The sequence below is a fragment of the Pinus tabuliformis genome, chromosome 5_1 (assembly GCF_031772625.1).
Source record: "Pinus tabuliformis cultivar Carrire ecotype Pingquan chromosome 5_1, CPIR1, whole genome shotgun sequence".
In the NCBI taxonomy this organism is placed as follows: Eukaryota; Viridiplantae; Streptophyta; class Pinopsida; order Pinales; family Pinaceae; genus Pinus; species Pinus tabuliformis.
The window spans coordinates 59,075,249-59,102,634 of record NC_142305.1 but is presented as its reverse complement, the minus strand read 5'-3'; the positions used below and the strand labels follow the sequence as shown (position 1 = coordinate 59,102,634).

Here is a 27,386-nt window from a genome sequence, read left to right as displayed (position 1 = left end):
GCTATGGGGATTTATATATTGTTAGTGGAAGATGCATGGTGAATAACGACATATTGAACACCATTGGAGGTTAATGCGTAGCTGGAGATGCAGTTTTTTTGCTTGCCAGTCGACTTGTAGTTGTGCAGGTATGTTATTTCCGAGTCCATGTGGCCTGTTGCAAAAGAAAGAAAAGGTTAGAATGAGATGTACAGATAATATAAAGACATTCTAATATTTTCTTATTTACTAATATTGATTAAAGTTGGTTGTTGTTGAAAGATATGAAAAGTATGTTATGAAATAGAATGAGGTAAATAAATGGAGGAAACCTTTTGGTGAAGTCAAAGTATGGGTTGGAGCAGATTATCTGGAGGCGGCATTGAACGAAGAATTTCTTCGGCGTGTTTTCTGCGAGCAATGTTTTTGTTGTCCTTCATTTTACTGTAACGATCGAAACTGAATGCGGGGTTAATCCGAAGATCTTGTAGAGAAGGAACTCTTGAAATAGCTGTGAATGTGAGACCCTGACGTTCTGTTTTTCCAATGTCAATTGTTGCTTTTGGAAGTGTCATACCTTGAGATTTATGTATGGTTAAAGCCCAAGCCATCTTCAGTGGAATTTGTGTACGACCATTTCTTTTTACTGCTGGAATAGGCAAGTGAGTGGGGTTTCTTTCATCCCAAGGAGGCCCAATGTATTTGGGAAAATCTACGACAACAAATGTTGGAATTTGTGGTGGTGCAGTTGATTCTTTGTAAAAGATGGTTACAATTTTTCCAAGGGAACCATTAACAAGTCCGGCTGAAACCCAAAGGTTGGAAGTCAACATAACTTTTTCGCCATTGCATAGTAATACAATTCGCTCAAGTTGCTTGTCTTCAGAGGAAATACTGGAATATGTGTTGTCATCTTCAGCAATGGATCGTGCGATAGGAGTGTTTAGAGATTTCATCATTTGCTTATTATGGACCATTGTTTGAGCATTTGTTGGAAATAGATGCATGGAATCATGGAATGAACATATTTCTTCTTCTGATAAAAAGGAATCTGTGCACGACATGAGTATGTTGTAGTCGTCGATTGTTGGATTTGCATCTCTAATGCTCTGGAGAATGTTCTTGAAAGTAACCTGTGCGATGTCATCGCCTTGTTGACGAAATATTGTGTCTAATGTGATGACTGTGTTGAAGGTGTTCCACAGTGCGCTTCCGTGGCTCGTCCCTGCATATAGAGGTATGTCTTTGACGGGTGGTAGCTGACCGAGATCACCAACCAATATTATGGAACAGCCACCGAAAGGAGTGTTTCTTTGGTGGGGAAATGCCTCGCGAAGACGTTCATCAATATGGCTAAGAAGCTTTGGCCCAATGAAGCTCATTTCATCGATTAGTATGTATCTTATATGCCTGAGTTCTTCTTGGAATTTTGCAAGAGCATTACCTTCTAAGGGCATAAGATCCTTTATAGGAAGGTGCAAAGCAGAATGGATTGTCGATGCTTGTATGTTGAAGGCAGCAACCCTTGTAGGGGCGAGGAGCATGATCGGTGAAGGTTCCAGGCTTGCAAGGCGTATGAGCATATCTTTGATGCAATTAATAAGGAGGGATTTTCCCGTACCAGCAGTGCCTTGTATTATCATTCTGAGAGCGGGTAAATAATCCTTCCTAGCAAAATTATTAGAAATAATATTTAGAGCTTTTCTTTGCATTGGAGATAATGTAGTAAGGGTCGGCAGGATATGTTGATGTGTTTGAAGAATGCGGTGGATGGAGCAGCTATTCTCAATGAATTGTATTGCACTATTTTGTAGATCGAATGGGATAGTGGTATGATTCCAGTTATGGGTGTCATCAAAGCCACGAAGACCAAGCATGTCAAGGTCATTTATGAGAAGCTCATTTGTAGGGTATAATTGGGAAAGTAATTCCCATTCATTTATTTCCATGGTGTCTGTTGGATTGGTTTCATTTATAGTTGAGGTATCATTTGTGACAGATTCAATATCAGATAGTGTGCGGTGTTGATGCCAAGGATTGTAGAATGGACGAAATGTTTGCCAATTTGCGATGAATTCTGCAGCAGAATCTCCTATATCTTGTACGATATGGTGAAAAGGTTTGTATAGCATAAGCTCAACCCTGCAAAAGTCAGCGTAGCAAGGTTCTGTTGTGGATGGTATGGAGGAGTAACGTGGTACGACCTGAACAATTGCTTTTGTAGGCCTTTTTTTCCATTTGTTTGTTTTACGACGAGGATCATATGACCAGGATCTTGCCAATTCTATTAGTGATGTGGACTCTAGGGTAGAAGGGTACTGGATATATGTATCTATGATGTGCAGGGATGTAGTGGAGGTGGTGTTCGTTTGTGGAAGGCGCATAAGAATTTTTTGGTTTACATTTAAAGAAATGAATGGTCGGCTACATAATGTTAATGGTAATTTTTGTAGCATATGGCAAGTTTCTTGTGCTCCAATGTCACGATCAACAAGGGTTTCTGCAAGAAATTTTCGAAATGCGGATGTTGCTGGGTCAGCAATGGGTGAAGCGAGGACAATTCTACGTAGCATGTGGTGGAAGCTTTCAGATTTTTTTTCTGCTTTGGATGCATATTTGGCTATATATTTTTGTACAGTGTGTATGGAGAGTACTGGTTGGCAGTCAACATTTGCACGCCAAATAGATAGGATGGTAGGGTTATGGCTATTGAGTCGATCGTTGTTGCGAGCAGGGGTGTATGTTTTTTGGCCATTGGAATCAATGAATAAGGCCGATTTTGGATGTAATTCCCACGGTGCTTTATAACGACATTGGAGTGAGGATCCATTTTTTCTTAGGCACGTGCTTTCTGAGCATTTTGTGTGACGTTCAACACAATTGACGAGTTGTTCATAGTCACTGAAAGGATTGGTTCTGAAGATTTGCGGTGTGGACAATAGACAAGGGTCTTCGGGATTTGTCCAAGCATTTGGCTGGTTTGAAGTCGAAGGAGCACGAGGGTTCCAAGTGGAAATATATTTTTCGAAGAACTGCCTTGTAATATCGACTGCTTCTGTGTCTTCCCAGTTGAGGTTTTCCATATCAGGTGCATTTTCTATCCAAAGGAAACCATGGATGTGCGCAGATCCCCTATGTTGCCATTCATACCTATCAAGTATGCGTTTTTGTAAGATAATTTTGCAATAGGTGAGGAATGTTGTTTAGAGTTCTTGGAGAAAAAAAAATGCGGTAGAATGCGTACCTGTACCAGTAATCTTTTGTATTCAAGTGTTTCTCTAAGATAATCTCACGAAATGCTGTGAATCTATGGTGCATATATAGTGATGTTAAATGTGGGTTAGAGATAATGTTATCATTTCTCCACTTTTGTTGTTTTGCAATATCAGAAGGAAGACATCCGGGCATGATTGCATGAAGATCAGGCCATTTTGTATCAGCTGCACTTAATGTGAAGAAGAACGTCGGGCAACCGAGTTGAGATATCATGTCAGTTAGTTCATTTTTAGCTTTGTGCCAAAATGACCTTGTTCCACGTAAAGAGCTACCGAATCGCATGACTTGCTCTGCCAATTGCTCATCTGGAAATTGTTCTAATCGGATGTTCAAATCTTGAATAGATATTGGAAAGCTATCTGTGATGTTTTTTTTCACAAAAATCGACGTTGTTGCTTGACTGCGATGCCGCATCATGAGATTATATATGTAATAACGAAAGCGTGGGTGGTTTCCAAATCTGTTATCGTAGTAACGTATGAGATGAAGTGCATATTCATGTAGCTGCACTGCTTTCATTCTTGGCTGATTTGGCATTGCAGCGCCTGTCGGGAAAAGGGCGGGGAAAGCCATAGAGAGTAGACCTTCTGTGTTGTATTCATTGACTGGCGATAAACCAATTGTTGGCCACTCAATTCTAGTATCAGATTGGTGGTTGTAAGCATGCAAATAATGGCGGATTTCTTGGATTTCTGTATTTGTATTAGGTATGATGGGTACGAAGGATGATGTTTGGTCTACGGATGGGTCTGTGAAATCTTCGGTGAGCTCATGGGGTGGCTCAAGTGGAAGGCGGACAGTGGTTTCTGTAGTATTGGAATGGTGAAGGGAGGAGGAGACATCGGTGGGGATCGCTGGTAAGGATGCCAGTGCGTTGGTATCAATACGAACATTCTTATAGTATGGGTCATTTGCCAATTTGTATTCCAATGCAGCGAGAACGCGATGTCTACTGACAATGAAATCATAAGCCTTATGGTCATTACTATGACGCGTGACAATTAGGATGTCCAAGTGTTCAACACGACGTGGCAACATGTTTGCGATTTTTGTAATGTCTTGAGGAAAACAAATTGTGTGGCCACTGTATTTATACTGGCCACCGCGTGCATGTGTTACTTGCAGTATAGGGTTAACCCTAGCAATGAGCATTTCTTCTATTTGTGAAAGAGATGTAAGGGCAGCTGGCTGAGGACCAGGGTCCATGTTGTTTGATAATGAGAAGCGATGACCCTTTGTTTCAGAGACGCATCTGGAGCAAGAATACACGTGGTTGGAATTGCGGATATGTATTCCAGGATATGATTCAAGACAAATGGAGCATGGGCATTTAGGTGGAAGTTTATCAATCTTTGCACGGAAATCTCGATGTGCTTGATTAGTATAAACGTTGTTGAAAGCATGTGCGAAGGAGGGGTTAGGGCAATGAGGCATGGATGTATTTGTTTGAGAGGTTTGCTGAGAAGATAAAGAGTCTGATAATTGCAAGGGAGGATTGTTTTCAGGGTGGGCCATTTCAGACGAGGAAGGTTGGTTACCCTTTTGTTTTTTGTGTTTTTGACATTCTGTGGTGTTTTTTTTTTCTTGGTAAAGCTCACGGCGCCGTGCATTTATTCGTTCTTTATTTGTTGCATAGTATCTTCGAGCACGTTCATTATTAGAAGAAGAAGCCATTCGCAAAATTTATGGTACCTATAAGCAAGAGAGGGGAAAAGAAGAATGTTATTTGGAGACAACAACCATGTTATTGTATGAAAGCGAAAGAAGGGCAAAAAATGCAAGCGAAAGTGAAAGAAGGGAAAAAAATCTAAGTTCTGAATAGTGTTATGTGAAATTTTTTATTTAAGTAATGTTTTTGAAAGAACGTATTAGTATTTTTTCTGTATACATGTAGGTAGTTTCATGTGTAAAGCTGATAAAAGGAAAAAAAAATGTGAATTTGTCTACTCACATAAAGATAGATACAATGGAGAACGAATACTTATTTCAATGGTATATAAGAAAATTTCATAAGAAGGCATGCAACAGTATATCTTGTAAAGTTGTATTTATAAAATTGGACAATAGGAATTGCCAAAAAGCAAGGAATACATTTTGCAATATTTATCTACAATGACGAGATGTTCTGAATTTCTCGAAGGATGTTGTTGCATTCTGTCGTGAAATGCAGTTTTTCTTCTTTTATGATAACACATTTCAATCGTGGGACTTCTTTAAAAGTTTCTGTCTTCACCGATAGTGTGAAGATATGATCTATCCATAGAGCTCTAGAGACAATTTCCTTGATCAGTTCTGGATCTGAAGATAATAGATAGAAGTCTTTGGCATTATTTCCAAGAATTGTAGATCCCGCGTCTTCGAAAGCAACAGTTGAAGCCAATTCACCAGTGTGATCTTGTATGTCGATTTTCAATAAGTATCTGTAATCACAGTCGCTTACTTCAGCGTTGCATTTTGGACAGAACCACATCCCTGTATTTTGTGGAATAAGTTTTTTCATGCATTTTTTCCCACCAACGATCGACGGGCAAGAAATGTAGTAAAAACTATCCATCCCAATTTTTGTTATTGTGCCCTTTAGCTGGAAAAATGTTGGTTTCTCTAAGGAATCCATACTGTAAATGTCAGCAATTGTTATTTTTTTTTGTTGGTGGCCAAAAGGAGATCTTGTTGTCAAAGATGTAGAAGCTGCAATCGAACCTTCTTTTTTAAACCACGCCTTCAGCGCATGGGCCTCTTCAATGTCAAGATCTACAAGAACAATGGATCTCGTTGTAGTGCCGATATTTTTTCCATTAAATTCTCCAACACGCGCAGATTTGATTGCAATGATGGGGTTATTTCCTGTAGCACATAGGGAGGAGATTTCCTGTGACACGGCATTAAAATTATCTCCCCAAAAGATTGCATCTATGTTATACCCTGACATGTCTCGAAGTTGTACTGTTTGTTTATTGACTTCAAAGCCATCTTTTCTACGTATAGTGCATACATTGGAAATGTCTGTGACAACACCAAGAATATCAACAATGGAGTTGACGTTTGTTGTTCTGATATCATCAATTGATTTTATATTGAATCGCACTGTTGGATTATGTTTTTTTCGTTGGCAACATGTTCTATGGTAGATGTTGCATTCAACAAAATTTCCCAGTCATTGTTCAAGTGGTTGTATTGCTTATTAGCCATTTTTACATTCCCTTTAGAGACAATGTAGACATTTTCATTTTGGATTTTGTCGAAAAAATAATCTGCGACATTGTTGAAACATGTAATATGTATTTCTCCACCCTCTGTATCGAACAGGTCAAAACCAAACACTTTACCGGGTCCGTATTGATTCTGAAACTGTCGAAGAGCTGTTTTCCTTTGGACGTATCCTTTTATGCACCAGTTTGAGTGGTAAGGGTTTAACGATTTGATGGGAATTTGAACTGGCAGAACGGACGGAGTTGGAGTAGCTGGAAGAGGGCAGTGTCTTTTTGATAAAGGATGTGGGTCCGATGAGGATGGAGTGTTTTCACGAGATGTGATGGGGATACTCATAGTTTTTGGATTGCCAATTAAGGGTGCAAATGAAGTAGATATTTCAAAGTCTATTAGCTTTATAGACCTACATTACAAATGAGAGTCATAGGAATAACTGTTAGAAGTGGTTGTGTTATAAATAAAAAATGTTAAATTTGAAATAAGAAATTTATAAGAAACTTACGTTGAAGGACCAATAGCTGAGGTAGTCCAACTTTTAACATTTATAACAGAACCCTTTTGTAGCAAGCCTGTTGCTACGAGATCATTGAAATCTTTTGGAAGCATGATGTGTTTCTTATGTGTTCCGTCTGAAATTGCAGTACGATATCGTGGAGTTGAATTTTGCATTGACTGTATTGGTTCAAGTTCAACAATTTGTAGGTATGGTTGAATATGAGTTGGTCCAGATAACATTGAGGAAATTGCATTTTCAGTAAGGTTTGTTGTCATTTTCTGGTACAAAACAAAACACAAAAATGTTGTTTTCTTCGCGTAAGATGTTTAAAATTCATTACATTCCTATAGCATTACTTGAAAAAATATGAATTAAAGGGCAAAGGGAAAGAAGCATGTTCAGTTTTTTTCTAAATGAGTGGGCATCTAAGCTTGAAAACATAATGAAAAAAGATATTTATTACAACAACTTTTATACGATCATTTTTTTTGAAGCATAGTTCCACCAAGCGAAGAGGAAGAAGGAGAGGGAGAAACAAACGAAATAGAAGGTTTGGGGGTAACTCTAGTATCATCTGGTTGTTGATTTGATTGCCCAAGAATCATGGTGTTTTGAACGACAGAGGTCGAGAAAAGCCATACCGGCGGGCGAAGTGCAAGCCCTAGAAGGGACAATGTAGCCATATGAGGTACACCAACATCTCCCCTAGAGGAAAAGGGAGTAGGATTCCCCCAAGGGGAAATCCTTGATTGGTGGACTCCATTTTCTCAAACTGAGACCAATGAGGGAGAAGTGATGTTATTCCGATTAGAATAAATTTTATGACGCTTTGACACAACTTGCTTTTTCAATTTGTAAGAGTCGAGAAAAAGCTAAAGATGACTCTAGTCGTCTTCGATTTGGGTAACTCTAGTATTATCTGGTTGCTGAGTTGACTGTTCAAGAATCACGGTGTTTTGAACGGCAGAGGGCGAGAAAAGGCATACTGGCAGGCCAATTGCAAGCCCTGGAAGGAACAATGTAGCCATATGAGGTGCACCAACATCTCCCCCTAGAGGAAAAGGGAGTAGGATTCTCCCAAGGGGAAATCCTTGATTGGTGGACTCCATTTTCTCACCCTAAGACCAACGAGGGAACAGTGAGGTTATTTCGATTTAAATAAATTTTATGACGCTTTGACACAATTTGCTTTTTCATTTTTTAAGAGTCGAGAAAAAGCTAAAGATGACTCTAGTCGCCTTCGATTTTTAATGAGCCTGAAGTGACAAGTGCTCAGATGGTCCTTTTCTTTTAAGGAGTCCGAAAAGGAACGAAAGTGACTACTCTGGATATCTAGACAGGGGGATTACCAAACCAATCGCAAAACTGCAGAATACTTTTTATGGTACGGCAGTCAATCTTCCCGAATGCTGTGTTCAGTGCATTGCGATCGATAGGGCGGCAGACACGGCTTCCTAAGGATAAAGGATATAGCCTACTGTGGTCTCCCAATATATACTCGATGGTACACGGGAGCACAAGTCCGTACTGGCACTTGTCGTTTCAAAGAGGAGGAATCACCCAACCTACGATGAAAGGGATAGTTACTAGGCTTTACGACGCCGGAACACGTCTCTAGCCTAGACTTCTAAATGGTGTGCGTTAGGTTCCAAAGCGTTTTTATGTTTATTTAAATGTATTTTACAGTTGATCTTTCTTAAGAAGTTTGCCTTTAAGGTTGATCGCGTGATGTACATATACAATTCCTAAATATGCAATCTAAGATGATAAACAATCATTTACTTTCTTTTTGCAGTGAAAATCCTAGCTACTAAGGAAAGAGAAGTGAAATTGTTTCAACATAGAGCAGAGAGCACACACTAAGTCCTAAATCAATTTCTGCATGCATTCTAAATGTAAATGTACATGCATGTATTTGTTTTCCGCTTTCTTAATGTGTGCAAGACAAAAAAAATGCCAAGTGGAATATAATATCAATACAGGGATATGACTATTCAAGAATTCTGACAGACATAAGCAAAGCTATTGAAGTTTGTATCTAAGATTTTCTAGAGTCTGTTCACTAGAAACAAGATAGGCACGATCGCACCACTTTGCATTAGTTTAACACAAAGGAATAAAGTTTAAATTATCAAGAAAGCATATATATAACTGAATCATTTCAATTGGGAAATAATTTTGAATCAAATTTATAAGACTCTATAGCTGCTCAGTGGCTAACGTACAATTGATGGAAGAGGATTTTCTATCATGGTCCATGGATGAAATAGAAATGAAGCAAAAACTCAGAAAGGAGATTAAGGTTGTTACCGGAGATGAAGAAATACAGAAAACGTCCAGAAATGTCCTTCAATGCTGAAAGTTGAATTGCCCAGTGAGAAAATAGAGTAGGCCAAGGCAAAGTATCTGTATTTAACATTACTGTGTGAGTAACCAACATAAGCTGCACAGTGCTATGCAAATTAAGAAGTGATTATTATATCAGAATAGTTGAAAAGCATTAAGGAACTACATGCTTTCCTAAATAGTTGGTGAACTTTCCCAATTTTTAAAGTGATGCAAGAATTCTGATCAGCAAATGAAGAGCTTCTATCCACTTTTATATATTTTGCTCGGTTGAAAATTGCTGAAATATAGCATAGACGCAAAAAAGATCTAGAATGCTAGCCTTATGAGCTAGATACACATTCTAACATGAAAACATGCAACTCCATTCTGTCTAATGTTTCTGGGACAACCCATAGATGTATCGTGATAGTGTTAACTTAGCATCCAACTATTGTAAAAAGGGAAATAAAAACAACAACTACAAATTAGTTAATATCATATTTAGCTTGCAACTGCTTGCTATATAGTAAAAAATGGCTATTGTCAGATAAAGGTAGGGAGAAACAACTGCAAATTCAATAACAGAACAGAGATTAAACTGCATGCAAGATGATCCGAGAACAAGTAGTAAAGAAAAAATTACCAACACTTTCTCCAAGGTGCGTAGATATCGAATTCAGTTGTGCCCTGTTCTCATAAAGGCGCTGAATAGCTTGCCTCGATCTTACAATTTCTTTTGCCAAATTCTGCCCAAGAAAATTTTGACTCATTAAAGATAAAAGCGAAGCCTGTTTCTGAAGAACTCCTAGCAGCTGCAAATACTACTATCAATGCAAGTGAAACTGCATGTTCATGACCATTTTGGAATAACTGGAGCCTCTTTTTTGCATTCTTCACTTCGGATGGCCTAGACCTCGTCAAGGAACAAATCAAATAGGTGGAGGACATACATGCATCTACAAATTATATATCTGGAGACCATCAGAATGGAAGGCTGGTCCCATTATTACAAGCAAGCAAAAAAATATTGTCAAATGGAAGTGTGAATAACAAGGCCTTGAGGCTTGGAAGTTTGAATGACACAAAGGATATGGAGAGTTCTAAGGGTGATCTCAGCTTTAATTATTGAAGACGGCCTCCAAGAAGCCAGCATAATTCTATGTGATGGACAACAAGACAGCTCTGTTCAATGCACTAGTGAGGATTCTCCTTATGATACTATCTAGATTAGCAGTGACACTAAGAACACAAACAGTCACAATGCCTAAGGTAAATGGCTCCTCCAAATCTCAGAATATATACCATGATTTCAAAAAAAAATGGGGGAATGTTACCTTGTAAGCCTTTTCCAAATCACGCATAGCATCCAACATTACCTTTATTGCTACAACTCCAACCTACCACAGTGTCAGTGGTAAGGGTTGCATCATGAAGAATTGCAAAATTCATGCAATTGATATGTTGGAATGTCTAAGAACGGATTCTGGTAAAGTCATTCTGCTTAAGCTTTATTTGGGAACACAGAGGACTGGTCGATATTGAACCAATCCAATAAGTTTGGCAATTTTACTGGAGGCCTTTACCTTTAAATTATTTGTTGGATAGATTCCACAATGAATCAACAAATTAATTGACAACAGGGGATTCAAGTTATACTAACTAGAAGCACACCTTGCAAGAAAAGTTCTTATTGAATAATTGGTATTAGACAACTAAATAAACAAAAAAAAATTCCCTGCTAAACAGAGATGCCTCTTTTACAATGATCAAGGCTTATAGTACAAGACTATGCCCAAACTGTACATTTTGATTCAATGAGAAGTAAGCTCCTGGAATTAGTTAAAATGAATGTTGGTGAATCACCAATGGATGACTAATCTAAAGGTGTGCAAAACGATATCAAGAGAATGGTGAACCCATGAGTAACCAGGATGTAGTCCATATAGTCTCATGTGGTATTGATGTGGAAAAAAATACATTTAGAAACATGTGCAGGGAGTGTAGATCAATAAGTTCTCACGTGAAGGCAATGTTACAGATACATTTGATGGCATTTGCAACTATTTGTTTTGAAGGTGTATCTTTCCAAGTTAAATACACCAAATCATCAGATACCAGAATGACACAGGTCTATTTGAGGCATTATATTTATCTCAAGTTTTATTAATTTTTCTATGCTAAGGTTAGCTACAGATTCCCAGCTAAACAGAGATGCCTCTTTTACAATGATCAAGGCTTATAGTACAAGACTATGCCCAAACTGTACATTTTGATTCAATGATAAGTAAGCTCCTGGAATTAGTTAAAATGAATGTTGGTGAATCACCAATGGATGACTAATCTAAAGGTGTGCAAAACGATATCAAGAGAATGGTGAACCCATGAGTAACCAGGATGTAGTCCATATAGTCTCATGTGGTATTGATGTGGGAGAAAATACATTTAGAAACATGTGTAGGCAGTGTAGATCATTAAGTTCTCACGTGAAGGCAATGTTACAGATACATTTGATGGCATTTGTAACTATTTGTTTTGAAGGTGTATCTTTCCAAGTTAAATACACCAAATCATCAGATACTAGAATGACACAGGTCTATTTGAGGCATTATATTTATCTCAAGTTTTATTAATTTTTCTATGCTAAGGTTAGCTACAGTCAGCCTTGAAAGCATTAGTAGTTGGACAATGGTGGCTTTGGTTCAAAGGGTGCTCTCAGCTTTAATTATTGAAGACAACCTCCAAGAAGCCAACATATTTCTATGTGATGGATAACAAGACAGCTATGTTCAATGCACTAGTGAGGATTCTCCTTATGATACTATCTAGATTAGCAGTGACACTAAGAACACAAACAGTCACAATGCCTCAGGTAAATGGCTCCTCCAAATCTCAGAATATGTACCATGATCTCAAAAAAAATTGGGGAAATGTTACGTTGTAAGCCTTTTCCAAATTACGCATAGCATCCAACATTACCTTTATTGCTACAACTCCAACCTACCACAGTGTCATTGGTAAGGGTTGCATAATGAAGAATTGCAAAATTCATGCAATTGATATGTTGGAATGTCTAAGAACGGATTCTGGTAAAGTCATTCTGCTTAAGCTTTATTTGGGAACACAGAGGACTGGTCGATATTGAACCAATCCAATAAGTTTGGCAATTTTACTGGAGGCCTTTACCTTTAAATTATTTGTTGGATATATTCCACAATGAATCAGCAAATTAATTGGCAACAGGGGATTCAAGTTATACTAACTAGAAGCACACCTTGCAAGAAAAGTTCTTATTGAATAATTGGTATTAGACAACTAAATAAACAAAAAAAAATTCCCAGCTAAACAGAGATGCCTCTTTTACAATGATCAAGGCTTATAGTACAAGACTATGCCCAAACTGTACATTTTGATTCAATGAGAAGTAAGCTCCTGGAATTAGTTAAAATGAATGTTGGTGAATCACCAATGGATGACTAATCTAAAGGTGTGAAAAACGATATCAAGAGAATGGTGAACCCATGAGTAACCAGGATGTAGTCCATATAGTCTCATGTGGTATTGATGTGGAAAAAAATACATTTAGAAACATGTGCACGTAGTGTAGATCAATAAGTTCTCACGTGAAGGCAATGTTACAGATACATTTGATGGCATTTGTAACTATTTGTTTTGAAGGTGTATCTTTCCAAGTTAAATACACCAAATCATCAGATACTAGAATGACACAGGTCTATTTGAGGCATTATATTTATCTCAAGTTTTATTAATTTTTCTATGCTAAGGTTAGCTACAGTCAGGCTTGAAAGCATTAGTAGTTGGACAATGGTGGCTTTGGTGCCTGGTTATACAATAAGCATCTTCTAAGCACTGCTTGAAGCATAATATCTTCCAGCATATTTCCTTTAAAAGATGTGACTGAAGCTGTTATCCAGTATTGGTAATTTTCAGAGGAAGTAATCCTTTTAATAGAGTAAAGCAAGAAAGAACATAGAAGATATATTTTGTTACTATTGGGGGATAAAATGGAAAATAAACTCATGGCTTATGTCAAATGGAAGAAAAAATATGTCCAATTACATCAGGTGTTAAAGGCTTTGTTCTAACACTGGAGTAGGCGCACAAACCAAGCTCATCTCTAACACTTCTAGAATGCTAGCCTTATGAGCTAGATACACATTCTAACATGAAAACATGCAACTCCATTCTGTCTAATGTTTCTGGGACAACCCATAGATGTATCCTGATAGTGCTAACTTAGCATCCAACTATTGTAAAAAGGGAAATAAAAACAACAACTACAAATTAGTTAATATCATATTTAGCTTGCAACTGCTTCCTATATAGTAAAAAATGGCTATTGTCAGATAAAGGCAGAGAGAAACAACTGCAAATTCAATAACAAAACAGAGATTAAACTGCATGCAAGATGATCCGAGAACAAGTAGTAAAGAAAAAATTACCAACACTTTCTCCAAGGTGCGTAGAATATTGAATTTAGGTGTGCCCTGTTCTCATAAAGGCGCTGAATAGCTTGCCTCGATCTTACAATTTCTTTTGCCAAATTCTGCCCAAGAAAATTTTGACTCATTAAAGATAAAAGCGAAGCCTGTTTCTGAGCACTAGCAACCTTGCTGATGTTCTTTAGTCACAAACATGATATCATTAAATTTAGTACAATATGATATCATTAAATTTAGAAATTGTACTGGAGAGAAATATAACAAGAATTGTTACTGGAGGCTCAACCCAAGATACATAAAAAATGATGGAAAGCAGTACATCAGCCAGCATTCAGTGCAAACACACCTCACAAGATTTGTCCCCTACTTGATATCAATGACAAAGTTGCAGTAAACAATAGATTTAACATAAGAAGGGAAGAAATAAAAGAAGTTGATCTTCTTGGTCTCCTAAGAAAAGAATATATCTGAGTGTGAGTGTTAGCCCTGAGTTTACTGAATGGAACTTCGTTAGTAAATGGATACTTCTAAAATTCAAATTTGAGATTGATGAAGACCCTATGCCACAAGAAATTCACAAACTAGCACATAGCCTTGACTTTCAAATTGTTTCTTTCCATCTAGAAACAGAATAAAGGCACTTATAAAATATGGACTTACATATGATGCACAAGTTTCCAGTGCTACTAAGGATGCAGTCAAAAGTACTTCCTTCCAGAGAGATAGGAATAAGCCTTTTGCCAATGACCAGAATGACATTTGGCCTCTGGCTGATCTCTGAATTTATGGTATATTTGACCTACCCTCTCCACATCTGCAACTTGGGGTACTTCATCAATGTGCATAGGGCTCTTATGACCAACAACATGCAAAGGACTCATCCAAGAAAATGATAGCCAACTGAGAAGGTTGGCTCTTGCATAAATAGTGACTGCCTTAATGTTTCCACATTTTTGGGAAATTGTCTTTCAAGAGAGGTTCTTGAATGGTCTGTGAGGACGAATCTTCACCACTTTTGGCACAACAACTACTATAACAAAAGAAAGCCAAAAAGGGAAGAACCATAATTTCAACAAAGATATCAACATCCACGCTTCTTTGTTCTGTCAATTGTTGAATGTCGAGAAAGATGAAGAAAGTACGAAGAATGAATGATAGGCTCCACAACGACTATAATAAAAGTGGGAACTTGTCTTTACCTTCTTTTGTGATTGAGTGATGAACATAAGCTGACATTGTAGACCAAGTCAAAGCCTAGAAAATATACTTGCCCACATTTGCAAAACCTTCATGCTTCTCCTTCAGCCACCAATACACAGGGATCCATATCCCGAGAACACTGTAGCATATAGACAGGAAAATGCAACCACCTACTGCTAGCTTTTGCATAATCCCCAGTTTAAACTTACTGGAAAAGCTGTCAAATGGAACAAGAGGTGTATGTGGCCGAGGTGTGCAAAATTTACACCACGTCCAACAGAGTTCAAGGATGACAGGAAAAAGAAAGAATAAATTAAGCCCAATTGCAAGTTCATGTCGAAAGAAATGCCCTATAAAAATAGCTCTAAGTCCCTCCTACCCAACTGTTTCACCCATTTCCAGCTAGAGGGTACTGTTATTCTTGTAAATTTATTGATGTGGGAAAAAATACATTTAGAAACATGTGCAGGCAGTGTAGATCAATAAGTTCTCACGTGAAGGCAATGTTACAGATACATTTGATGGCATTTGTAACTATTTGTTTTGAAGGTGTATCTTTCCAAGTTAAATACACCAAAATCATCAGATACTAGAATGACACAGGTCTATTTGAGGCATTATATTTATCTCAAGTTTTATTAATTTTTCTATGCTAAGGTTAGCTACAGTCAGGCTTGAAAGCATTAGTAGTTAGACAATGGTGGCTTTGGTTCAAAGGGTGCTCTCAGCTTTAATTATTGAAGACGGACTCCAAGAAGCCAACATATTTCTATGTGATGGACAACAAGACAGCTCTGTTCAATGCACTAGTAAGGGTTCTCCTTATGATACTATCTAGATTAGCAGCGAAACTAAGAACACAAACAGTCACAATGCCTCAGGTAAATGGCTCCTCCAAATCTCAGAATATATACCATGATTTCAAAAAAAATTGGGGAAATGTTACGTTGTAAGCCTTTTCCAAATTACGCATAGCATCCAACATTACCTTTATTGCTACAACTCCAACCTACCACAGTGTCATTGGTAAGGGTTGCATCATGAAGAATTGCAAAACTCATGCAATTGATATGTTGGAATGTCTAAGAACAGATTCTGGTAAAGTCATTCTGCTTAAGCTTTATTTGGGAACACAGAGGACTGGTCGATATTGAACCAATCCAATAAGTTTGGCAATTTTACTGGAGGCCTTTACCTTTAAATTATTTGTTGGATAGATTCCACAATGAATCAAAAAATTAATTGACAACAGGGGATTCAAGTTATACTAACTAGAAGCACACCTTGCAAGAAAAGTTCTTATTGAATAATTGGTATTAGACAACTAAATAAACAAAAAAAAATTCCCTGCTAAACAGAGATGCCTCTTTTACAATGATCAAGGCTTATAGTACAAGACTATGCCCAAACTGTACATTTTGATTCAATGAGAAGTAAGCTCTTGGAATTAGTTAAAATGAATGTTGGTGAATCACCAATGGATGACTAATCTAAAGGTGTGCAAAACGATATCAAGAGAATGGTGAACCCATGAGTAACCAGGATGTAGTCCATATAGTCTCATGTGGTATTGATGTGGAAAAAATACATTTAGAAACATGTGCAAGGAGTGCAGATCAATAAGTTCTCACGTGAAGGCAATGTTACAGATACATTTGATGGCATTAGCAACTATTTGTTTTGAAGGTGTATCTTTCCAAGTTAAATACACCAAATCATCAGATACCAGAATGACACAGGTCTATTTGAGGCATTATATTTATCTCAAGTTTTATTAATTTTTCCATGCTAAGGTTAGCTACAGATTCCCAGCTAAACAGAGATGCCTCTTTTACAATGATCATGGCTTATAGTACAAGACTATGCCCAAACTGTACATTTTGATTCAATGATAAGTATGCTCTTGGAATTATTTAAAATGAATGTTGGTGAATCACCAATGGATGACTAATCTAAAGGTGTGCAAAACGATATCAAGAGAATGGTGAACCCATGAGTAACCAGGATGTAGTCCATATAGTCTCATGTGGTATTGATGTGGGAGAAAATACATTTAGAAACATGTGCAGGCAGTGTAGATCATTAAGTTCTCACGTGAAGGCAATGTTACAGATACTTTTGATGGCATTTGTAACTATTTGTTTTGAAGGTGTATCTTTCCAAGTTAAATACACCAAATCATCAGATACTAGAATGACACAGGTCTATTTGAGGCATTATATTTATCTCAAGTTTTATTAATTTTTCTATGCTAAGGTTAGCTACAGTCAGGCTTGAAAGCATTAGTAGTTGGACAATGGTGGCTTTGGTTCAAAGGGTGCTCTCAGCTTTAATTATTGAAGACGGCCTCCAAGAAGCCAGCATATTTCTATGTGATGGACAACAAGACAGCTCTGTTCAATGCACTAGTGAGGATTCTCCTTATGATACTATCTAGATTAGCAGTGACACTAAGAACACAAACAGTCACAATGCCTCAGGTAAATGGCTCCTCCAAATCTCAGAATATGTACCATGATCTCAAAAAAAATTGGGGAAATGTTACCTTGTAAGCCTTTTCCAAATTACGCATAGCATCCAACATTACCTTTATTGCTACAACTCCAACCTACCACAGTGTCATTGGTAAGGGTTGCATCATGAAGAATTGCAAAATTCATGCAATTGATATGTTGGAATGTCTAAGAACGGATTCTGGTAAAGTCATTCTGCTTAAGCTTTATTTGGGAACACAGAGGACTGGTCGATATTGAACCAATCCAATAAGTTTGGCAATTTTACTGGAGGCCTTTACCTTTAAATTATTTGTTGGATAGATTCCACAATGAATCAGAAGATTAATTGACAACAGGGGATTCAAGTTATACTAACTAGAAGCACACCTTGCAAGAAAATTTCTTATTGAATAATTGGTATTAGACAACTAAATAAACAAAAAAAATTCCCAGCTAAACAGAGATGCCTCTTTTACAATGATCAAGGCTTATAGTACAAGACTATGCCCAAACTGTACATTTTGATTCAATGAGAAGTAAGCTCCTGGAATTAGTTAAAATGAATGTTGGTGAATCACCAATGGATGACTAATCTAAAGGTGTGCAAAACGATATCAAGAGAATGGTGAACCCATGAGTAACCAGGATGTAGTCCATATAGTCTCATGTGGTATTGATGTGGAAAAAAATACATTTAGAAACATGTGCAGGCAGTGTAGATCAATAAGTTCTCACGTGAAGGCAATGTTACAGATACATTTGATGGCATTTGTAACTATTTGTTTTGAAGGTGTATCTTTCCAAGTTAAATACACCAAATCATCAGATACTAGAATGACACAGGTCTATTTGAGGCATTATATTTATCTCAAGTTTTATTAATTTTTCTATGCTAAGGTTAGCTACAGTCAGGCTTGAAAGCATTAGTAGTTGGACAATGGTGGCTTTGGTGCCTAGTTATACAATAAGCATCTTCTAAGCACTGCTTGAAGCATAATATCTTCCAGCATATTTCCTTTAAAAGATGTGACTGAAGCTGTTATCCGGTATTGGTAATTTTCGGAGGAAGTAATCCTTTCAATAGAGTAAAGCAAGAAAGAACATAGAAGATATATTTTGTTACTATTGGGGGATAAAATGGAAAATAAACTCATGGCTTATGTCAAATGGAAGAAAAAATATGTCCAAGTACATCAGGTGTTAAAGGCTTTGTTCTAACACTGGAGTAGGAGCACAAACCAAGCTCATCTCTAACACTTCTAGAATGCTAGCCTTATGAGCTAGATACACATTATAACATGAAAACATGCAACTCCATTCTGTCTAATGTTTCTGGGACAACCCATAGATGTATCCTGATAGTGCTAACTTAGCATCCAACTATTGTAAAAAGGGAAATAAAAACAGCAACTACAAATTAGTTAATATCATATTTAGCTTGCAACTGCTTCCTATATAGTAAAAAATGGCTATTGTCAGATAAAGGCAGAGAGAAACAACTGCAAATTCAATAACAGAACAGAGATTAAACTGCATGCAAGATGATCCGAGAACAAGTAGTAAAGAAAAAATTACCAACACTTTCTCCAAGGTGCGTAGAATATTGAATTCAGGTGTGCCCTGTTCTCATAAAGGCGCTGAATAGCTTGCCTCGATCTTACAATTTCTTTTGCCAAATTCTGCCCAAGAAAATTTTGACTCATTAAAGATAAAAGCGAAGCCTGTTTCTGAGCACTAGCAACCTTGCTGATGTTCTTTAGTCACAAACATGATATCATTAAATTTAGTACAATATGATATCATTAAATTTAGAAATTGTACTGGAGAGAAATATAACAAGAATTGTTACTGGAGGCTCAACCCAAGATACATAAAAAATGATGGAAAGCAGTACATCAGCCAGCATTCATTGCAAACACACCTCACAAGATTTGTCCCCTACTTGATATCAATGACAAAGTTGCAGTAAACAATAGATTTAACATAAGAAGGGAAGAAATAAAAGAAGTTGATCTTCTTGGTCTCCTAAGAAAAGAATATATCCGAGTGTGAGTGTTAGCCCTGAGTTTACTGAATGGAACTTCGTTAGTAAATGGATACTTCTAAACTTCAAATTTGAGATTGATGAAGACCCTATGCCACAAGAAATTCACAAACTAGCACATAGCCTTGACTTTCAAATTGTTTCTTTCCATCTAGAAACAGAATAAAGGCACTTATAAAATATGAACTTACATATGATGCACAAGTTTCCAGTGCTACTAAGGATGCAGTCAAAAGTACTTCCTTCCAGAGAGATAGGAATAAGCCTTTTGCCAATGACCAGAATGACATTTGGCCTCTGGCTGATCTCTGAATTTATGGTATATTTGACCTGCCCTCTCCACATCTGCAACTTGGGGTACATCATCGATGTGCATAGGGCTCTTATAACCAACAACATGCAAAGGACTCATCCAAGAAAATGATAGCCAACTGAGAAGGTTGGCTCTTGCATAAATAGTGACTGCCTTAATGTTTCCACATTTTTGGGAAATTGTCTTTCAAGAGAGGTTCTTGAATGGTTTGTGAGGAGGAATCTTCACCACTTTTAGCACAACAACTACTATAACGAAAGAAAGCCAAAAAGGGAAGAACCATAATTTCAACAAAGATATCAACATCCACGCTTCTTTGTTCTGTCAATTGTTGAATGTCGAGAAAGATGAAGAAAGTACGGAGAATGAATGATAGGCTCCACAATGACTATAATAAAAGTGGGAACTTGTATTTACCTTCTTTTGTGATTGAGTGATGAACATAAGCTGACATTGTAGACCAAGTCAGAGCCTAGAAAATATACTTGCCCACATTTGCAAAACCTTCATGCTTCTCCTTCAGCCACCAATACACAGGGATCCATGTCCCGAGAACACTGTAGCATATAGACAGGAAAATGCAACCACCTACTGCTAGCTTTTGCATTATCCCCAGTTTAAACTTACTGGAAAAGCTGTCAAATGGAACAAGAGGTGTATGTGGCCGAGGTGTGCAAAATTTACACCACGTCCAACAGAGTTCAAGGATGACAGGAAAAAGAAAGAACAAATTAAGCCTAATTGCAAGTTCATGTCGAAAGAAATGCCCTATAAAAATAGCTCTAAGTCCCTCCTACCCCACTGTTTCACCCATTTCCTGCTAGAGGGTACTGTTATTCTTGTACAATGCTCAAATGGCTTCCATGACTGCAAGTAAATAATTTACCAACAATATCAACAAAGTTCCTTATGGGTATATCTACTTTAGTAGCCACATGAAAAAATTCTAACAGAACTCTTGGCTACCATTTACAAATGCACATACACATTGGACTTATTTCTATGTGATGGACAACAAGACAGCTCTGTTCAATGCACTAGTGAGGATTCTCCTTATGATACTATCTAGATTAGCAGTGACACTAAGAACACAAACAGTCACAATGCCTATAGCAACCTCTACAGATTGTGGGAATAAGTAGCAAAAAACACAGAGATGTTTGGCTTATGTCAAATGGAAGAAAAAATATGTCCAAGTACATCAGGTGTTAAAGGCTTTGTTCTAACACTGGAGTAGGAGCACAAACCAAGCTCATCTCTAACACTTCTAGAATGCTAGCCTTATGAGCTAGATACACATTCTAACATGAAAACATGCAACTCCATTCTGTCTAATGTTTCTGGGACAACCCATAGATGTATCCTGATAGTGCTAACTTAGCATCCAACTATTGTAAAAAGGGAAATAAAAACAGCAACTACAAATTAGTTAATATCATATTTAGCTTGCAACTGCTTCCTATATAGTAAAAAATGGCTATTGTCAGATAAAGGCAGAGAGAAACAACTGCAAATTCAATAACAGAACAGAGATTAAACTGCATGCAAGATGATCCGAGAACAAGTAGTAAAGAAAAAATTACCAGCACTTTCTCCAAGGTGCGTAGAATATTGAATTCAGGTGTGCCCTGTTCTCATAAAGGCGCTGAATAGCTTGCCTCGATCTTACAATTTCTTTTGCCAAATTCTGCCCAAGAAAATTTTGACTCATTAAAGATAAAAGCGAAGCCTGTTTCTGAGCACTAGCAACCTTGCTGATGTTCTTTAGTCACAAACATGATATCATTAAATTTAGTACAATATGATATCATTAAATTTAGAAATTGTACTGGAGAGAAATATAACAAGAATTGTTACTGGAGGCTCAACCCAAGATACATAAAAAATGATGGAAAGCAGTACATCAGCCAGCATTCATTGCAAACACACCTCACAAGATTTTTCCCCTACTTGATATCAATGACAAAGTTGCAGTAAACAATAGATTTAACATAAGAAGGGAAGAAATAAAAGAAGTTGATCTTCTTGGTCTCCTAAGAAAAGAATATATCTGAGTGTGAGTGTTAGCCCTGAGTTTACTGAATGGAACTTCGTTAGTAAATGGATACTTCTAAACTTCAAATTTGAGATTGATGAAGACCCTATGCCACAAGAAATTCACAAACTAGCACATAGCCTTGACTTTCAAATTGTTTCTTTCCATCTAGAAACAGAATAAAGGCACTTATAAAATATGGCCTTACATATGATGCACAAGTTTCCAGTGCTACTAAGGATGCAGTCAAAAGTACTTCCTTCCAGAGAGATAGGAATAAGCCTTTTGCCAATGACCAGAATGACATTTGGCCTCTGGCTGATCTCTGAATTTATGGTATATTTGACCTGCCCTCTCCACATCTGCAACTTGGGGTACATCATCGATGTGCATAAGGCTCTTATAACCAACAACATGCAAAGGACTCATCCAAGAAAATGATAGCCAACTGAGAAGGTTGGCTCTTGCATAAATAGTGACTGCCTTAATGTTTCCACATTTTTGGGAAATTGTCTTTCAAGAGAGGTTCTTGAATGGTCTGTGAGGAGGAATCTTCACCACTTTTAGCACAACAACTACTATAACGAAAGAAAGCCAAAAAGGGAAGAACCATAATTTCAACAAAGATATCAACATCCACGCTTCTTTGTTCTGTCAATTGTTGAATGTCGAGAAAGATGAAGAAAGTACGGAGAATGAATGATAGGCTCCACAATGACTATAATAAAAGTGGGAACTTGTATTTACCTTCTTTTGTGATTGAGTGATGAACATAAGCTGACATTGTAGACCAAGTCAGAGCCTAGAAAATATACTTGCCCACATTTGCAAAACCTTCATGCTTCTCCTTCAACCACCAATACACAGGGATCCATGTCCCGAGAACACTGTAGCATATAGACAGGAAAATGCAACCACCTACTGCTAGCTTTTGCATTATCCCCAGTTTAAACTTACTGGAAAAGCTGTCAAATGGAACAAGAGGTGTATGTGGCCGAGGTGTGCAAAATTTACACCACGTCCAACAGAGTTCAAGGATGACAGGAAAAAGAAAGAACAAATTAAGCCCAATTGCAAGTTCATGTTGAAAGAAATGCCCTATAAAAATAGCTCTAAGTCCCTCCTACCCCACTGTTTCACCCATTTCCTGCTAGAGGGTACTGTTATTCTTGTACAATGCTCAAATGGCTTCCATGACTGCAAGTAAATAATTTACCAACAATATCAACAAAGTTCCTTATGGGTATATCTACTTTAGTAGCCACATGAAAAAATTCTAACAGAACTCTTGGCTACCATTTACAAATGCACATACACATTGGACTTATTTCTATGTGATGGACAACAAGACAGCTCTGTTCAATGCACTAGTGAGGATTCTCCTTATGATACTATCTAGATTAGCAGTGACACTAAGAACACAAACAGTCACAATGCCTATAGCAACCTCTACAGATTGTGGGAATAAGTAGCAAAAAACACAGAGATGTTTGGCTTATGTCAAATGGAAGAAAAAATATGTCCAAGTACATCAGGTGTTAAAGGCTTTGTTCTAACACTGGAGTAAGAGCACAAACCAAGCTCATCTCTAACACTTCTAGAATGCTAGCCTTATGAGCTAGATACACATTCTAACATGAAAACATGCAACTCCATTCTGTCTAATGTTTTTGGGACAACCATAGATGTATCCTGATAGTGCTAACTTAGCATCCAACTATTGTAAAAAGGGAAATAAAAACAGCAACTACAAATTAGTTAATATCATATTTAGCTTGCAACTGCTTCCTATATAGTAAAAAATGGCTATTGTCAGATAAAGGCAGAGAGAAACAACTGCAAATTCAATAACAGAACAGAGATTAAACTGCATGCAAGATGATCCGAGAACAAGTAGTAAAGAAAAAATTACCAACACTTTCTCCAAGGTGCGTAGAATATTGAATTCAGGTGTGCCCTGTTCTCATAAAGGCGCTGAATAGCTTGCTTCGATCTTACAATTTCTTTTGCCAAATTCTGCCCAAGAAAATTTTGACTCATTAAAGATAAAAGCGAAGCCTGTTTCTGAGCACTAGCAACCTTGCTGATGTTCTTTAGTCACAAACATGATATCATTAAATTTAGTACAATATGATATCATTAAATTTAGAAATTGTACTGGAGAGAAATATAACAAGAATTGTTACTGGAGGCTCAACCCAAGATACATAAAAAATGATGGAAAGCAGTACATCAGCCAGCATTCAGTGCAAACACACCTCACAATATTTATCCCCTACTTGATATCAATGACAAAGTTGCAGTAAACAATAGATTTAACATAAGAAGGGAAGAAATAAAAGAAGTTGATCTTCTTGGTCTCCTAAGAAAAGAATATATCTGAGTGTGAGTGTTAGCCCTGAGTTTACTGAATGGAACTTTGTTAGTAAATGGATACTTCTAAAATTCAAATTTGAGATTGATGAAGACCCTATGCCACAAGAAATTCACAAACTAGCACATAGCCTTGACTTTCAAATTGTTTCTTTCCATCTAGAAACAGAATAAAGGCACTTATAAAATATGGACTTACATATGATGCACAAGTTTCCAGTGCTACTAAGGATGCAGTCAAAAGTACTTCCTTCCAGAGAGATAGGAATAAGCCTTTGCCAATGACCAGAATGACATTTGGCCTCTGGCTGATCTCTGAATTTATGGTATATTTGACCTGCCCTCTCCACATCTGCAACTTGGGGTACATCATCAATGTGCATAGGGCTCTTATAACCAACAACATGCAAAGGACTCATCCAAGAAAATGATAGCCAACTGAGAAGGTTGGCTCTTGCATAAATAGTGACTGCCTTAATGTTTCCACATTTTTGGGAAATTGTCTTTCAAGAGAGGTTCATGAATAGTTTGTGAGGAGGAATCTTCACCACTTTTGGCACAACAACTACTATAACGAAAGAAAGCCAAAAAGGGAAGAACCATAATTTCAACAAAGATATCAACATCCACGCTTCTTTGTTCTGTCAATTGTTGAATGTCGAGAAAGATGAAGAAAGTACGAAGAATGAATGATAGGCTCCACAACGACTATAATAAAAGTGGGAACTTGTATTTACCTTCTTCTGTGATTGAGTGATGAACATAAGCTGACATTGTAGACCAAGTCAGAGCCTAGAAAATATACTTGCCCACATTTGCAAAACCTTCATGCTTCTCCTTCAGCCACCAATACACAGGTATCCATATCCCGAGAACACTGTAGCATATAGACAGGAAAATGCAACCACCTACTGCTAGCTTTTGCATAATCCCCAGTTTAAACTTACTGGAAAAGCTGTCAAATGGAACAAGAGGTGTATGTGGCCGAGGTGTGCAAAATTTACACCACGTCCAACACAGTTCAAGGATGACAGGAAAAAGAAAGAACAAATTAAGCCCAATTGCAAGTTCATGTCGAAAGAAATGCCCTATAAAAATAGCTCTAAGTCCCTCCTACCCAACTGTTTCACCCATTTCCAGCTAGAGGGTACTGTTATTCTTGTACAGTGCTCAAATGGCTTCCATGACTGCAAGTAAATAATTTACCAACAATATCAACAAAGTTCCTTATGGGTATATCTACTTTAGTAGCCACATGAAAAAATTCTAACAGAACTCTTGGCTACCATTTACAAATGCACATACACATTGGACTTATTTCTATGTGATGGACAACAAGACAGCTCTGTTCAATGCACTAGTGAGGATTCTCCTTATGATACTATCTAGATTAGCAGTGACACTAAGAACACAAACAGTCACAATGCCTATAGCAACCTCTACAGATTGTGGGAATAAGTAGCAAAAAACACAGAGATGTTTTCTCTTGGCAAGGTAAATCCAAAGGCAAAGTTTTCTTTCAAGCTTGTACCAGAAACTGGAATTAGAATTATTCTCTGTGGAGTTGTCAAAGGTAATGCTGATATAATACAAATATCAGAACATGAAGGGGGCACTAGAGAAAGTTTGATAAGTTCTATAAAACACAGGAATTTTGGGAGTCGAATGATGATCGTGAAGAACTCCTAGTAGCTGCAAATACTGCTATCAATGCAAGTGAAACTGCATGTTCATGACCATTTTGGAATAACTGGAGCCTCTTTTTGCATTACAAACCAAGATCATCATTAACACTTGTAAGTAAAGTTGAAAAAGTCGATTGAGAAATAGAATTAGAAGTCAAAGTAAAAAAGAGTTGTCAAGAATATGTTGAAATGTCCAATTCAAAGCCTGTACTTGATGTGAATTCCAACCAGCTTGTGACGTTCAAGAACAATAGTCTATTAATTGCAGTCGTGGCAAGAATTATAAGTCATTGGTATTTGATGTGTGCACACAATTAACTTAGTGATAGTAAGCACTTTGAGGGAGTTGGAATGGGAAGGCGAACATAACTCTCCTCTATTGTCTCAGAATTGCAAATAGAATCATTGGTATTAGACAACTAAATAAACAAAAAAAATTCCCAGCTAAACAGAGATGCTTCTTTTACAATGATCAAGGCTTATAATACAAGACTATGCCCAAACTGTACATTTTCATTCAATGAGAAGTAAGCTCCTGGAATTAGTTAAAATGAATGTTGGTGAATCACCAATGGATGACTAATCTAAAGGTGTGCAAAACGATATCAAGAGAATGGTGAACCCATGAGTAACTAGGATGTAGTCCATATAGTCTCATGTGGTATTGATGTGGAAAAAAATACATTTAAAAACATGTGCAGGCAGTGTAGATCAATAAGTTCTCACGTGAAGGCAATGTTACAGATACATTTGATGGCATTTGCAACTATTTGTTTTGAAGGTGTATCTTTCCAAGTTAAATACACCAAATCATCAGATACCAGAATGACACAGGTCTATTTGAGGCATCACATCCCGTTAGCTAGTTCCCTAGCCACACCAGACACTTCGTACCCAGGGCAGGCAAGATATGCCCGCTATGAAAACTGTGCCAATCCCTTTGAAGCATAGCCATATTCTAATCTAGCGCAGTTTAGAGTCAGACTCCCTGGCTTACCCCTAGAGTTTTGGCATGAACCTGGATGCTACCAAAACCCATCTGAACCCAGGTTTGATATATCCCTACAGATTATCAGGCACAAAGATGCAAACGGCCAATGTACGATTGCAAAAATGCCAAAGCAGAGCAAAGAACAAATCCCAGTGATTTCAGAAACCATAACAGCTTTAAAAGAATAAATCAGAAACCATAAAGAAAGAAGGGCAAGAAACACTGACCGCTAAGAATTTTGCAACCGGAAGACCTCTGAGCAGAAATCCCATGTGTGAAGCAGACAGTACAAATAGTGATATAACAGCACAAGGCTGCGCTGGCTACGCGGCCCTCAGGCAGGAAGAAAGACACGAAACCAAGAAGAAAGACACGTTTCGTCACTGCGAAGACACGTTTCGGTTCAGTCACTGCGAAGAGTCTCATCGCCAGGAGGCCTGGCCTTTCATGGCCCATTGCCAGATCCTCCCTCTCTGTCTTCCAGCTGGTGGAAAAAATAAT

General features: G+C 37.5%; 1 long non-coding RNA gene across 2 annotated transcripts; it reads right to left on the bottom strand.

Annotated features, from left to right (window-relative positions):
- Window positions 1-27,386, bottom strand: LOC149163439 (uncharacterized). Of its 2 annotated transcripts, XR_016260169.1 has the most exons (8): window positions 27,113-27,386; window positions 23,749-23,852; window positions 21,385-21,488; window positions 19,020-19,123; window positions 13,750-13,853; window positions 9,933-10,035; window positions 9,272-9,367; window positions 1-154 (listed from the first exon to the last, which is right to left on the bottom strand). It is a non-coding gene; the product is annotated as an uncharacterized LOC149163439 (long non-coding RNA). The 2 variants fall into 2 exon arrangements; XR_016260170.1 differs by lacking the exon at window positions 9,933-10,035.